The sequence below is a fragment of the Odocoileus virginianus genome, chromosome 28, assembly GCF_023699985.2.
Source record: "Odocoileus virginianus isolate 20LAN1187 ecotype Illinois chromosome 28, Ovbor_1.2, whole genome shotgun sequence".
NCBI classification, from domain to species: domain Eukaryota; kingdom Metazoa; phylum Chordata; class Mammalia; order Artiodactyla; family Cervidae; genus Odocoileus; species Odocoileus virginianus.
Genome location: NC_069701.1, coordinates 24812565 through 24828092, shown reverse-complemented (window position 1 = coordinate 24828092; position 15528 = coordinate 24812565). Strand labels below are relative to the sequence as shown.

Here is a 15528-nt window from a genome sequence, read left to right as displayed (position 1 = left end):
GCTGGGGTGCCTGGGTTGGGGGCTCAGGGCCTTAAGGATGAGAAACTAAGTCTAATTGGGAACTCTCCGGCCAGCCGACCCCACAGCATCAGGAACAAGCTCCCTGACCCCGGCTGACCCTCCCCTGGAGAGCCTGAGGTGGGAGAGGGGCAAAAAGGACTGGCTTCCCTGTGCTCCCCACTGTCCGTCCCCCCCCCCCCCCAAACCGACTGGCGGCTGGCACAGGACAGGGTGGGGAGACGCTTCCACCCTCTGGGACACCTACCCTTCTTCCCCCTCCTTCCCCTAAACCCCCTGGACCAGGGGACGTGTTCTCTATTAGCCCTGGGAGGTAAGTCTCCTCTTTTGGAGAGCTTTTCAGTAATATTGCCCTCTCTTACAGAACCTCTTTGGAGAAGCTAGGATCTTTGAGAGCCCAGGGCCTGAAGAGGGGTGGGGAGGGGTGGGAGGGAGCTCTGGCCCTGCCCTCTTTCCTCCCCACCCCACCCCCACCCCCCATCACCCTCCCTCCCTCCCTCCCTGTTCCCATCTTCCCTCCCTCCTTCTCTCCCTCCACATAAAGGCATCAAAGAGGCAGCACTGAGGCGCCCCCTGGCCCAGGAGCCCTCCTCTTCTGTCCCCCCACACACTGGTAGTATTTTATCATTTTCCTTTCCCTGCTCCAAGAAGAGGCTGTGGAAGTCTGGGCCTCCGTTTCCTCATCTGTAAATCCCCAAAGATCAGATGGAGGCTGAGCTTAGGGTCAAAAAAGTCTGGGTTCCACACCCAACTCTGCCACTCTCTGTGACTGCAGGAGTCCCTTTCCCTCTCGGTCTGCAAAAACGAGGGAATTCACTAGAATATTCCCAAAGCCTCTGCCCAGGGTCAGCACACCACACAAGCTTTGCTGAATAGAATGGAAACAGTTGAAGCTGGTAGCTTCGTTCTAAAGCCTCCCTCATTTGAGAGTGAAGCAAGGGGGCCCCAGAGTCTAAGAGAGGCAGGAAGCCTCCTCCAGGCCCCCAGCCCAGGGGCCCCCAGGTGGCTCCCGCCCCCTCCCCCAACCCCAGGCCCGCCCCTCTGAGCAGCTGCCCAGGCCAGGGTTCTGACGTCTAGACAGATTTGCAGGAGGCTGAAATAACACAGTGAACTCAGCAGGAGGGCCCGAAAGGCTGCATTAGTAACCTGGCTGGCTCAACCGTAGGCAGTTCCCTTTATTTTCCTTGCGCGGGGAGCCTGGTCCAAAAGGAGTCTCCGGCCCAGCTCCCTTTCCAGAAGTTGCCTGTAGGTGGCGCCGCGGAGCCCCAGCTTTAATTGCATTATATAATATAACCTGTTTACTAAATCATGTAATCAGTCGGTTTAGGATTTACAGCTTCGGATGTGTATAGAGAATTGGACTTTGAGTCAAATTTAAAAACAAATAAAAATGAGAGGCAGCTGTTGCTGATAGTGTGATATTCATCTTTTGGAAACAAATTCACCCCACTGCTATAAATTATGCCTGGGGAAAAAAAATGTGTTGGTGGTGGGAAGGAGTTGGCTACGTCTCATATGCTGGCAACTCGGAGCGATGAATCTTGAAATAACGGTGTCAACCTGTCACTGATTTCATGTGACTCTGTGGATTTATCTAAAGAAACGCAAGCATGCGCGTGCACACACACACTGACACACACTCACACACACACACACACACACATACACACCAGGTCTCTTTCGCAAAACCCAGTAAGGGTTAGAAACTGCAAGTGGAAAGCTGAGTGGCTAGAGGAACTGGATGGTCCCCAATCCTTGGTCAGCACCGGGGTGACAAGGCTTAGGCCAGTGTGGGGATAGATGGTGGGAAGGACGGAGGTGAGAGAGAGGACGCACCCATGGGTGGGAAGCTTCGAAGTGTAAGCAGGTCTGGTGGAGGTGTTTCAGAGTGACGGAGAGGTGAAAGGTCCCTGTAGAATAATGGGAAAGGGCCGGTCCCCAGGAGCCGCCCCTGACCAGCACAGCAAGCGCTGGACCTGGATTTGCCTGTTCACCCCAGGTGCTTGGGAGCCAGGAGGAACCTCAGGGCCTGGGGTGACAGGAATGCTGTGGCCTAGTGACTGACTGTTGCTCGCCACTGCCCCCCCACCATCTTTCTGACTTTGGGGTCCTAGGGGAAGATAGAATCCTCTCAATGTGATGAGGCCAGGATCAGTGTGGGAGTCAGAAGGGCAATCGTGTCTACACTGGAGGAAGGACTGGGATTCACATTCAGGATCAGACTCCCAGGGCTCACTCACTGAGCTGAAGGCTGGCCGAGAGGCCACACCTCCCCCATCACCTGGGTCCCAGGGGGTCACTGCCTCCAGCACAGAGCCCAAGTCCTGGCAGAATGTCTCAGCCAGGAGGGCCACCTACCTGGCACCCCTCTGGATCCTGCTTGGAACTCTCAGTGGAGAATGATTCTCTACTGACGTGAGATGCAGCCGAGGTGACAACCAAGACAGTAGGCAGATCCAGACCCCATGGTCAACCACAGCCTTCTGCTCTGACTGCCCTTCGCCACCTTTCTGGGCAGCCCACTTGGGAGATGGAGCCAGGTCATGACCTCTTGTGATGGCCCTGGTCTCCAAGGAACAGAGGAGCCAGTGCGTCCAGCCTGAGTTTGACCAGCCTGGCCAGCTTCAGTCTCCCTGGGAGATGGGAAATCTCCCTGTCTCCACCTCTCTCTCCTCCTGTAGCCTGTAACCTCCCTTTGGTCTTTGGAAGAGGTAGGAACCGTCTGTGAACCATCCCAGCAGTGAGGTCCCCTCAGTGGCCTGTGGTCCTCCCTCCAGGGGCCTCCCCCTCCTCCCCTTTCCCCACTCCAAGGCCATTTTGCTCTTTGTGCTGGAATAACAGTATGTCCCCCTCTAGGGCCAGGTCTAGGAGTCATTTCTGTGCTCAGGGACCCCAGTCTGGGGATGGGCTACAGCTTGCTGGGAGACCCAGTTCTGGGAGGAAGGGACTTATAATCCACTCTGGACTCCTCTGTGCCCACAGTGTAGTGTGTGTGTGCTGGGGGAGCGGGGGGCATTGGTGGGGCTTGTGACATTCCCTGGGTGTAGGCAGGGCTGCTGGGAATCGCTGATGCTGGTCAGTGGCTCTCCTCACCCCTGATCGGGTTTCCAGGGGAAGAGACCCATCCTGCTCCACTGCCTCTGACTCACAGGGGCTCCTGGCACCTCAGCACCCAGAGTCAGGGCTGTAGCTTTCTCTCCTTTATGCACCCAGTACCCTTTACTGTTCAACTTGTTTTTTTAAAAAAATGGACCAGGGTCAGAGTTAGGAGAGCAGCCTTTACTGTGGCCCCAGCATCTCTCCTGCCTGCTCCTGCTTCGCACACAGGGACCAGGAAGTGACAGTCCCCTGCTTTCCTCCCTGCCTTGGCTGTCACACCTTTTCTGGCTTCAAAAAGCCGCTGATATATTTTACAAACTGAAACAGCAATTTAATTCCCCCTGATAGCGGCAATTGTCCATTAGATCTTCCTACCGAGGAGCTTAACAATAATTCCTTTCATCCAACTGCTTGCTTCTTCTTGATCTGAGAATCAATCCCATAAATAGCAGGCGAGAGTCTTCACATTACTCTCCCCCTCCAGCTTTTAGCATTTTGATGAAGATTCTCATCTCCTCTTTAAGCACTTTACAACTTGGTGATTTTTCCCCCTTTGGTTCCTTTAAACAAAATAAAACAAAAAAGCAGAAAGGTGGGGGGGTGTGTGTGGGAAGCATGCTAGCTATAAGGGTAAGCACAGCCCTGCATTCTTCTTACAGAGAAGTGGTATGTACTTTCTCCTGCTGGAAGGCAGGGGGTTGGCAGCAATGACCTCCAAGGGTCACCTCCAATCTGCCTTCAAGCAAGTGCTGCTCTGCCCCAGAGGCCCCATTGGTCTGGTCCTAAATTTCACCCACAGCTGGGTCCTGCTTTTGCCAGTGGTGCTCGACTTAGAACATAGTTTCGCCTTCTCTCCCGCCCTGTCTCTGCATCCCAGGAAAGAGGGTCAGAGGAGGCCATCGCTGGTTCTAGGCACGGAAGCCTCTCCCCAGGCCCGTGACCAGGTTCCCGCCCATCCCTTGGGCAACTCTCAAGCCTAGAGATGGGAGGCTGCCCTCTCTTTTTCATCTCCAGCCCTCTTCATCTCTATCCAAACAGCATGAGTGGGAGAGGTGGGGAGGAACAGAGACAAGAGAGAGCTTGAGGCCTTTCATTCAATTATTTTTCTTCTCTCTCAAACGTGCAGGCAGTCCTAGAGGTCTGGGGCAGAAGAGGGCCTTGCAGCTCTTCCGTGGGAGCAGCCGGGGTGGATTGCCAGGGCAGCTGGGAGCCCCGGCCAGCTCCCCCGGGACCCCATCATGCGCTCCTTGTCTGCACACATACAAAGAGAGAAACAAATCTAAAAATGAACCCAGGGACTGAAATCCCCCTCAACAAACCCGAATCCCAGGTTTATTATTATTTGCCAAGAGCTGACAGCAGCCGCTGCACGGGAACTGAGCTGAGAAAACAACACGGGCCGGGCCCCTGAGGCTTGCAACTCAGCACAGACCAACAGCTCAGACGCTGGGGACCCCAGATGGAAGCAGAGTTTCTTCTGTCCCACCTGCCTGCTTCTTCCTATCAGTCAACTGCCTTCTCGGAGGCAGTCACCCGGGAGGCCGGCCCTCCCTGGGAGCCAGAAAGAAGGGGAATAGAAGTAAGGGGCTGGGATGGGGGTGCAGGAGGGGTCTAGTTGGGGGACCTCCCAGAACTAAGGGACCCAGGCACCTATGGGACATGGCACCTGAAATGCTCTCAGACTCTCCTGGAAGCCGAGGATGCTAAGAGCGTCAGCCAGGTCCCCTTTCTCTCTGAGAAGGACTGCACCATGTTATCTGGCTGGATGATATCTGGTTTCATTTTTAAAAACTGCCTCCAGAGGAAAAAAAAGAAAGAGGGGTCAAGAATCAGGGCTATGAAAGCAAGTAGTCCTTTGGGCTCAGTTTATCATTGAAAAGCCACTCATCCCCGATACTTCCTGACTCAGCCCATAGCTGTCCTCACTCTGGGCCCTCGGTGAGCCCATGAGAAAAGGCAGGGGGACCAGGTAGAGTCCACAGCAATGTGGTCAGCTTGTAGGAGGAAAGGGCACCAGCCGGGTGCCTTGATCCTCATGGCTGTTTGGAACTAGAGCAGGTACACTGGCTCCGTGTTCCTGATCTGTCAGAAAGGCAGCCCTGGGGGGTAAGGGAAGGGAGGATGGCATCTTCCATGTGAAAGGGGGTAATGCCGGGCAGTCATCCCTGGGTATCGGCATCCAAGCCCCAGCTAGCAGACAAACCCCGTCTACCTCCCGAGAAATGGTTCCTCTGCTATGCTTCTTTGCTGGCAAGGTCCTCTATGTTACACGACCACACCTCTGCCTGCATCAAAATTTGCTCAAAGCCTTCTCTTCCATGGAGCCTTTCTTCACTTTCTACTCCACGACCATCCTCTCAGTGGCAGCCCTGCCGTCGGGCAGAGGGAGGGCGTGTAGCATGATTTAGTGCTACGTGTGTTTCTGTGTCTTGGAAAGCCTACTTCCCAGTAAAGTCTCATCTTGCCCATTGATCTCTATGTCCCCAGCAGACAAGATCATGGCCTTAACTTGCTTTTCCTTCTGGGGAAAAAGGTCTGTGAAATGTGATTTTATAAGATCTACCTCCTTACGGAGGGCTTCCCAGGTGGCTCAGTGATAAAGAATACGCCTGCCAATGCAGGAGACATGGGTTCAATCCCTGGGTCAGGAAGATATCCCTTAGAGAAGGGAATAGCAACAACTGCAGAATTCCTGCCTGGGGTCAAAAAAGAATTGGACATGACTGAGCAATTAAACAACAATAACAACCTCCTTATAGAGCCTGGATAGACATAAAACTTCCATTGGTTTATTGTTGAAATGTCAAACAGACCAATAAATCTAAGAATATTAGATACTAGGATTCAAAGAAAGGATAAATCTTTAAGTCCCAGCAGTCATTTACACCTTAGTGAGAATGAGTTTGTTTCCCTGGAGCCAGTTTTGCCCTGGGGTGAGATGATAATCCAGAATTATTAACAACTTCAAAGCACTGAACCATTGCCACGCACCAGGCCTTATGCTAAGCTACTGCCACAGAGAACCCTATTTATTCTTCCCAGGAACCATGAGGTCTAGGTGTGATAGCTGGCCCCTTTCAAGGATGTGAACACTGAGGTTTGGAGTGGTGGAGAGAGTTTTCAAATGTGACACAGGGCCTGATTTCAGAGTCTGAACGTTTAACCTAGAAGTCTGGCGTGGAGGTGGGGAACCCTAGCGGAGCACTGGAAACGGAACAGGAGAAAGACAAAGCTGACTGTGCAGACACTACCCTCAGGAGTCAGGACGCCCAACACAGGTGGTCCCTCACTTCCACGTGCCCTGAATTTCAAAGGGTCATATTGTATCGGCACATCTAAATGTCACCTGTCTGCCAAATTTGGGCTTTTGCACCTCACTAATAGGCACATACTTTATGCCTGTGGATGATGAGTCCTCTGAAACAGCAACTGTTCATTTCTGTCCTGTCTTCTCTGGACAGCAGGGTGTGAGCAAATTCATTTAAATACTGCACTGCATTTGCTCTTATTACTGTATAAAAATTAGTAGAAGATGGGAAACAAAATGCTGATAACAGCCATGAGACGTCGGGGCCTCACAAACACGATGCAACCAAGACAAAGATGCTTCCAAGACAGAGAGGCAGGTTTGAGCCTCTGTCCGGAATCACTGGACTGTGGGTTCAATTATGAAGGGAAAGAACAAGATTTGAGAACGACTATGAAATGACAGAATACATGGTTGAAGACTGCATGTAACAGGCGATCACGTGTCTCAGCCGTGGGCTCAGAACCCTGGGAGCTGGTGCCAGGCAGGGGCGGGGGCTGCCTGTGCCCCGACCCCTTACCACGCAGGCAGCTCAGGGCCAGGTTCTGACTCAGGTCGGCTGGAATGCCAGCAATGTCTCCCTTCTGTGTTGCGGCGGCCCAGGTGGCGTGGGGTGGAGAGGGAGGGGGCCTGTAGTCTACTTGCTTCCTATGAAGTGTCTCTGCTTGGCCTTCTTTCTCCAACCTACCCATGGTTTTCCAAGGACCACCCACAGCTGCAAAGAAGTCCCAGTTCTGGAGGGAAATATGCCGTGACTCACAGGCTAAGAGGCACCTGGCTCTATCTACAGAAAGCCTGTCTGATGGAACAGGACTGGCTTTTATTCAGGTTAGGGGCACCCCATTCTCAGGGAGCATCACTTGACATAGCTCTCTGAGTTCTAACTTTATCCCCTTGTAAAAGCCCCTTCCCGCAAACCTTCCTTTCAGACCTGCCTCCTTCCTCTCTCAGCCCAGAGAGGTTTCAGGCAGCTTCTGAAGGGGTGACCAGCAAAGACATCTTTGTTGGCCAGCAATGGGATTATTACCCACAGCCTCCAAAGCAGGAAGCAATTAAACAAAAGTGCAGGGGGCTAGAGCTCTGTTCTGTGTCCCCCTGGCCCCTGCCAAGCTCCATCCCTTCAACCTCCAGCTCTGGAAAGGGGTCAATAGTTCTTGGGCTTCTAACAGGGAAAACTTGAGTCATATGCTGGCCCTTTCTACTGCACTCAACCAAGAAGTGTTCCATATTAGCAGCGGGTGTCTTTGAATGCTAGCTGCGTGTCCGAAAATTTTAACTTGCCTCAAATGCTGCCCTTTGCAGTGACGACTCATTCCCTATCATTGTGGTCTTGGCGGAAAGAAATCCTGCCTTCAGTAGAGAAACTTTGTGGACTTGAAGTTCAAGTTGTGCTTCTGCTTGTGCCAGTTAAGACAGACCCTATGGAGGGCAAGGACAGGGCAGGGAGGTGGAGAAAGATTCACACAGTGGACTCTCAACCTGGGGTACCAATTAGGATACTTTGATTAGAACAGAGAATGACCTCTGGGATCTGAGCGCTTGTTGATCTAGGTGTTCCACGGTCTGGCCCATTCAGGGAGAAGGAGTGAAGCATGTCAACTCCCAGGGTAGAGATCCTATCCAGAGCAGAGTGGCATGGGCAGGGCAGGAGAGAGGAGTGTGAGGTGTCTGCTCCTAGAGCCCATCCCTAGGGAAGGGAGGAGGAAAAAGTGGGAATTCTCAGCCAAGACGCCTCCCCAAGGGCACAGGTGGCCTCAGGCTGGGATCCCCGCTATCCACAAGCCTCTCTGCTCTCCTTTTTAGGGCCTGGCTGCTCAGGTCAGAGCGTCTGCTCTGCAGCCCTGGGAAGAGAAGTCTGCTGTTTCTCTGTTCTGGAATTCATAAAAGTGTAAAAAAGGATCTCACCTAATGAGGCCCTTGCCGTGGTCAGGGATTATTTCACGAACAGGAGCTGTGTGTGTATGTGAGCTGAGACAGTCTGGGGAGTAGGGGGGGTGGGCAGAGGGAGGTGAAGAGAGAAGGAGGCCCATGTAAGAATGATCAGGAAGGTCAAGGAGAGAGGTCCCCAATAGGATCAATGTTCAGGGGATGCTGATGAGATCTGAGGTTTCAGAGACGTGTCTGTCACTGGAGGCTGGCCACTATGGCTGCCCTAGCTTGAGCTGACCATTGTCCTCACTCCTTACTCTTAGCTTCTTCCTCAAGCCCAGGAGCAGTGTTGGATGCAAGGTTCCAAAGCAGACTGTTCAGAGCAGTTTGCCGGAGGGCTGGCAGAACCGTGGTGGGTCTGACTGCTGCCTAGAGGAGAGGTAGGGAGGAGAGAGAGATCCAGAGATCCCATCTGAGGCCACAGGCAAGTTGAGCGGGGGTCCTACCCAGAAACCAACAGTCATTTATTGAGCACCTGCTATGTGCCAGGCTCCGCACTGGGCCATGGACGTCCCAGAAGGAGAAAACAGATGAGTGGAATAAAGATATGAAATGAAGCAAGATAGATGACTTCAGATTTCAAGGGATCCCAAGGGCTGAGTAAGAGAAATAAAAAAGGAGCAAACCAAATCTCAAGCCTCAGCACACAGTGGTGGAAATTCAGAGCTTTAAAAAGAAAAGAAAACTAAAAGTGGATTCTCACTGCCAGACTGGAAAAAAGATAGTGAAGCAGCACCTTCAGGATCTGTGAGAAAACGGTGTGGAATGTTGCTCTGAGTTCTGTCAGTCAGGTTCAAAGAGAAGATAAAGTCTGTTTTGGATACAGGAGGACTCAACTTACTCCCCTCCCATCAATATAAAAATAACTAGAGGTGCTATTTCAGAAAACAAGGAGGCTGGAGGAAGAAGGCAGTGGAAAACAAAACAGAGCTGCAGCCCCACAGGGGGAAGGCAGCTGGAAGGACTGAGGGGTGGGCGTCACCCTGGGGGCTCGGGAGACTCTAGGCAGTGGCCAAGTGGTGAGGACAGGATTCCATTCCTTCTCCTGGGGTCAAATCCCAAGAGTAAGTTCCGTGGCTGAATAACATTTCTACCTTGTTATCAACCAATAGACAAGGCCTGGAGAATTCCATGGACTGTATAGTCCCTGGGGTCGCAAGGAGACACAACTGAGTGACTTTCACTTTCACTTTGGGGCTTCCCTGATAGCTCAGCTGGTAAAGAATCCGCCCGCAATGCAGGAGACCCTGGTTCGATTCCTGGGTCGGGAAGATCCCCCGGAGAAGGGAAAGGTTACCCACTCCAATATTCTTGGGCTTTCCTTGTGGCTCAGCTGGTAAAGAAACCGTCTGCAATGCAGGAGACCTGGGTTCGCTCTCTGAGTTGGGAAGATGCCCTGGAGAAGGGCACTCCAGTATTTCTGGCCTGGATAATTCCACGGACTGTATAGTCCATAGGGTCACAAAGTGTTGGACACGACTGAGTGAATTTCACTTCACTACCAACCTATAGTCAGCATGTGTAGGTAACCACAGTTATTTAACAGAATAAAAAATCTTCTAAATCTTGTAAAGATAGCACATAAACTATACTAAATAGTATAACACTATGCACTCTGTAATATATATATTCTGTATTATATATAATACTATCGACTAAAAATAGATAATATCAAATATAGTTTGATCAAACTAATATAAATTGGAAGGAGAAGAATGTGTGCTCATTCCCTCAACTTACACAGCAGATCATTCATAAATAAACACATATGTTAAAAATAGGGACTGAGGGAATTTCCTGGTGGTCCAGTGGATAAGACTCCAAGTTTCCACTGTAGGAGGCACGTGTTCAATCCCTGGTCAGGGAACTAAGATTCCCATGCTGCACAGAGAGGCCAAATAAATAAATAAAATATCTTTAAAAAGAGAGAGACTGACACATATTGTATGACATAAAAAGCAACCACGTGCGTACATGCTCAGTTATGTGACTCTTTGTGACCTTATGACTGTAGCCCACCAGGCTCCTCTGTCCATGGGATTCTCCAAGCAAGAATAACTGGAGTGGGTTGTCATTTCTTCCTCCAGGGGATCTTCCCGACCCAGGGATTGAACCTGTGTCCTCTGCATTGCAGGTGGATTCTTTACCACGGAGCCACCTGGGAAGCCCAATAAGTGGCCACAAAATCAGCTAAATCAGAAACTCTTTCTTGGGGTTGACTGGATGGTGAACTAGTGGGTAGAGGTGGGGGAAAGAAGGGAGGCTTTTTAGAATACTATGCAGCAGTAAAAAACAATAGACTAGATCGATTTATCTTGACCTGGAAAACTCTCCATTATATAGACTAGTTTAACAAGGCAAGTTTTTAGGACAGCATTTGAAACATAAATTTCACCGTGTTCAATCAAACACCCAAACCGATAGGACGCAGTCCGCGTCCTCAAGGAACCCCCCTCTGCAGCCCATCTCTGTTCCTCTGCTCTACCCCACTGGCTTCTGCTTCTGGAACATCTCCCTTGCTCAGGAGTTTGCAAGATGCAAATCTCTTTCTATCCTAAGAGAGAGCTGTTTTATGTACACTTCAAGTCACAAATTCAAGTTCTTGACTACAAGTCATGAGTTCAAAGATGGACCTGGATGAAGCCGCCCAGGAGAGGAAAGCTTCACACACAAGTAACTGGCCAGGGGGAAGCCAAGTGGGGAAGGGAAATCTGAGAATTATAGAAGCCAAGGTTAAAGGCATCTCACAGAGCTCCCATCCGTGTTTCTCATTCACAGATAAAGAACATACGTGGGGCATGATGGAAGGTCACTGTATTGAAATAGTGCCCAGAAGAGGGGGAGCTGGGCTTGTTACCAGCCAGAGGCAGGAAAGAAGCCAAGAGATGCTGAAGCTGGAGCAGGGGCCTGATGCCAGGGCCCTGCAGTGGAGCCCATAGGGAGACGGTGGGGGGTGTGGTGTGTAGGGCTGGGGTCCACTTCAGGAGCTGCTCATGGAGCAGGTGGCTTGACTTTGGGGAAGACCAGGGGAAATAAAAAAGGATCACACTTCCTTAGTGTCCTCAGAAGCTGGAAGGAAGCAGCTTCGATGTGGGCAGGAGGGGACACGTTGGGGAGGGGCTGGGAGCATCCATCGCATGCCAGATGTACGTGAGGTGCCCTACAGTAGTTCTGGCATTTCATCCGCACACAAGCCCTGCAAGGTAAATGCGGTTGTCCCAGCCCATCAAGACAGTGATGGTTAGAAAACCTAAGTCATGTAACTTGCCTCGAATCCTACAGCCAGCAAATGGCAGAGCTGGAATCTGAAGCTGGGCTGCTTTGTTCCAAAGTCCCTACTCAAGGAATCAGAAGGCATCAATCAATGTGTGGCCACTCATTGCTAGAAGGAGTGTCTTTGCCCAACTGGGATAAACTAACCCTTCTCATTTCCTGAATCCTGTGTATGGATTCAGACCGTCTGCCCAATCCATGACACCCAGACACAATGGCTGGCTTTGGGGGACTAGGATTCACTGGCCCAGTAGGACCTGAAAACTCCCACCTTGGAGGAGAACAGGAGTTGAGGTTCCCTTTCTCCCAGCCCCGAGCCCTGACATTGCTTCTGAGATGTCTGCCCTGACAGAGGCTGCTATGTCAGCTGTGGAAGGAGATGCAATGGGATGGAGTATGAGCACAGGGTGGAGAAGAGAAGCTGGAAGCCGGGACCCTTGGTTTTTGGTGCTCAGCTCCATACCTGCCCTCCTTCAACCGCCAGGGCACCTCATTGCCCTTGCCCCCACCCCCAGATGCTGTTCGGCTCCCCCAAGTCTCCCTAGGCACCTCCGCCCCCACGGAGCCTCTGACTTCAGCAGGAGGCAGGCAGGCAGGCCCACGAGAGTATGTATGTCAGTTAGGGGTTGTCGTTGACACGTGGAGATCATTAACGAGGCTTATTTTTAAATTGTAATTGCAAAATGTAAATGCTCCCCAAACTGATGTGTAATTGCTACCCCCTCCACCCCAGCCCTTCCCCTCTGGTGCCAGCTTTGCAAGGAGAGAATTAGAAAATAAAAAGGGGGTGGATTATGTAAGCAAAATGATTTTAAAAAAAGAGAGCGAGAGAGCTAAGAATTTAAGTGAGACAGCTGGCGGCTCCCTGATTGCCACACTTCCAGCATTAGCGGCAAAAATTTTCCTTGCCGACTGCACCCACCCAAGCAACGGTGTCAACTGTATTGAGTCCCAGAACAGAACAGACTGGCGCTCCCTTGGCAAGATGGGTCAGTGGTCAGTGTGTGTGTGTGTGTGTGTGTGTGTGTGGTCCTCTTCAATATACATGACATTTCTAATTACCTGCCTCTCTCCTTCTTCTTCTCTTGCGGGAAACAAGCTTTTGTGAGGAATCTGGCAATGATTACTGCCCCTCAAACAAAGACTGGATCCCAGGTGAAACTAGTAAAGAATCTGCCTGCCAATACAGGAGACTTGAGAGATGCAGATTCGATCCCTGGGTCAGGAAGATCCTCTGGAGAAGGAAATGGCAACCCACCCCACTGTTCTTGCCTGAGAAATCCTATGGACAGAGGAGCCTGGTGGGCCACAGTCCATGGGGTTGCAAAGAGTCTGACATGACTGAGTACTGAGCACATATTGGATCACAAAGACTGGGAAACTAGAAGATCACAGGGGCCCTAACACATCAGGGAAACTTACAAACACCCCAGCAGGGTCCTGTGGATTTGGGGGGGTGGTGGAGCCCATCTCACTGTAACAGATCCAGCCCTTATCATGGCATACTGGAAAGAAAAAAGACTTGTTTTGGAGAACTGGATTTTTAAACCCCTGCCTATACTGCTACTTAGGTCTGTGAGATCATCAGGTTACTTAAGGGGATTAAAAAAACCCTATCTGATAAAAGGATTAAGTGAGATTCTCTGCTTTATACTCTCTAAGGAACTAGTTCTCATAGTTCATCACACACATCTTGGATGCAGTTTCCTCTGTGTTCATCAGAAATACTGGGGGCAGGGTGCAGATTCTCAGTCTAAACCTAGACTCACAATTCGGGATCTCTGGTGTGAGGTCCAGGAACTGAGTTTCTCACAAACACCCCTGGAGACAAGGCTTGCTTCAGAGGGCTGGACAAGTATTACCATCATGGGTATGAGCAACAACCCATCCCTCCATAGCAACAAGAGTTTATTATTGTTCATGGAATATGAAGAGTAAAATAGAGGAACAGAGGGACAAGGCATAGCTCTCGCCCCATCCTCCAGGGGCCAAGGAGAAACAACACAGGGTTGTGTGTTCTGAGGTCATGTGCAATAAGTGTCAGCTAATGTTATGGGCCAGTTCTCAAGGTTTTCAGAAGAAAAGACAATCTGCCTGGAGGGTTTGCTAAGTATTAGTCACTCAGTTGTGTCTGATTCTTTGCGAGTCCATGGTCGGTAGCCCATCAGGCTCCTCCATCCACGGGATTCTCCAAGCAAGAATACTGGAGTGATCTTCCCAACAAGGGATCAAACCTGGGTGTCCTGCACTGCAGGTGGATTCTTTACCATGTGAGTCACCAGGGAAGCCTGGGGGGGTCTAACCACGAGTCAAAGGATGGAGAACGTTCTTACTGTTCGGTGGTCCTGGCGGCCTCTAGGATGGCCCTTAGGGCACTCAGCCCTCTCCTCACTTCCAGCTGGGCCAGCAATCCTTCCTGTTGACCAGAACCAGCGCACCTGTGAGAAAGGGCAGAGCAGCGCTCAGAAGGGAAAGCTGGAGGTGCAGGGATAAAGGGGGACCCCGCTCTGTGCCCCCTCCTCCCAGGCTGGTGGTGAAGGATACATTCCGTGTGCTCTGCAAACCTCCTACTACACGATCATTCAAGCCCCTCTCCTCGTTGGGTGTTCAGACCCACCGAGCCACGTTAGAGCCCAGCCCTTGTCTCAGCGGGAAATGGCCTGTGGTTGCCCATCTGGTCTCCTGGCACCAGACAGCCCCTCTGCCCCAAGTGTGGTCAGATCACTGAGTGATTTGTGAAGCCTGGGGAACCACAGCCAGCTTCTGCCTTTAAACTGTAGGGAACTCAGAGAAAGAGTGGCAGTTGCCACCTGCTCAGATGTGTGGAGGAGTTTCAGATGCTTTCCCAGCAGACAGGCTTCATCTGGGGGTCTGAACACTGATGGGTGGGGGGAGGGCACTGGTGGGCAGCAGGAAGGAAGAGGCAGGAGGGCAAAGGACCCAAAGCAGCAAAGAACAGCCTTGACCTAAAGGGGGCTTCAGCTGCGTGACTTATCTATTTGTTATTAGATTCGTTGGTGTTCAGTCACTCAGTCGTGTTCAACTCTTTGCGACCCCATGGACTGCAGCATGGCAGACTTCCCTGTCCTTCACCATCTCCTGCAGTTTGCTCAAACTCATGTCCATTGAATTGGTGATGTCATCCAACCATTTCAACTTGTGCTGCCCCCTTCTCCTTCTGCCCTCAATCTTTCCCAGCATTAGGGTCTTTTCCATGTGATCCTATGGACTGTAGCCCACCAGGCTCCTCTGTCTATGGATTTCTCCAGGCAAGGATGCTGGAGTGGGTTGCCATGCCCTCCTCTAGGGGATCTTCCCAACCCAGATATCGAACCTGGGTCTCCTGCATTATGGAAGGACTCTTTACCATCTGAACCACCAGGGAAGACCATTAGACTCAGTTCAGTTCAGTCGCTTAGTCGTGTCCGACTCTTTGCGACCCCATGGACTGCAGCAGGCCAGGCTTCCCTGTCCATCACTAACTCCCAGAGCTTGCTCAGACTTATGTCCATTGAGTTGGTGATGCCATCCAATGATCTCATCCTCTGTTGGCCCCCTCTCTCTCTGCCTTCAATCTTTCCCAGCATCAGGGTCTTCTCCAATGAGTCAGTTCTTCGCATTAGGTGGCCAAAGTATTGGATTTTCAGCTTCAGCATCAGTCCTTCCAATGAATATTCAGGACTGATCTCCTTTAGGATGGACTGATCAGATCTCCTTTCAGTCCAAGGGACTCTCAAGAGTCTTCAACACCACAGTTCAAAAGCAATTCTTGGGTGCTCAGCTTTCTTTATAGTCCAACTCTCACATCTGTACATGACTACTGGAAAAACCATAGCTTTGACTAGATGAACCTTTGTTGACAAAGTAATGTCTCTGTTTTTTAATATGCTGTCTACGTTGGT

General features: G+C 51.2%; 1 protein-coding gene across 6 annotated transcripts in view; it reads right to left on the bottom strand.

The window, feature by feature from the left end:
- PKNOX2 (PBX/knotted 1 homeobox 2) overlaps window positions 1–15528 on the bottom strand; it is a 292403-nt gene that overhangs the window by 89288 nt on the left and 187587 nt on the right. For 4 of the 6 annotated variants that reach the window (XM_070457344.1, XM_070457349.1, XM_070457345.1 and 1 more), the window contains one exon: window positions 13960–14064. The exons of the other annotated variants lie outside the window; for them this stretch is intronic. The gene's annotated coding sequence lies outside the window, so the exon portion shown is untranslated. The remainder of the gene's footprint in view (window positions 1–13959; window positions 14065–15528) is intronic. 6 annotated transcript variants of the gene reach the window in all.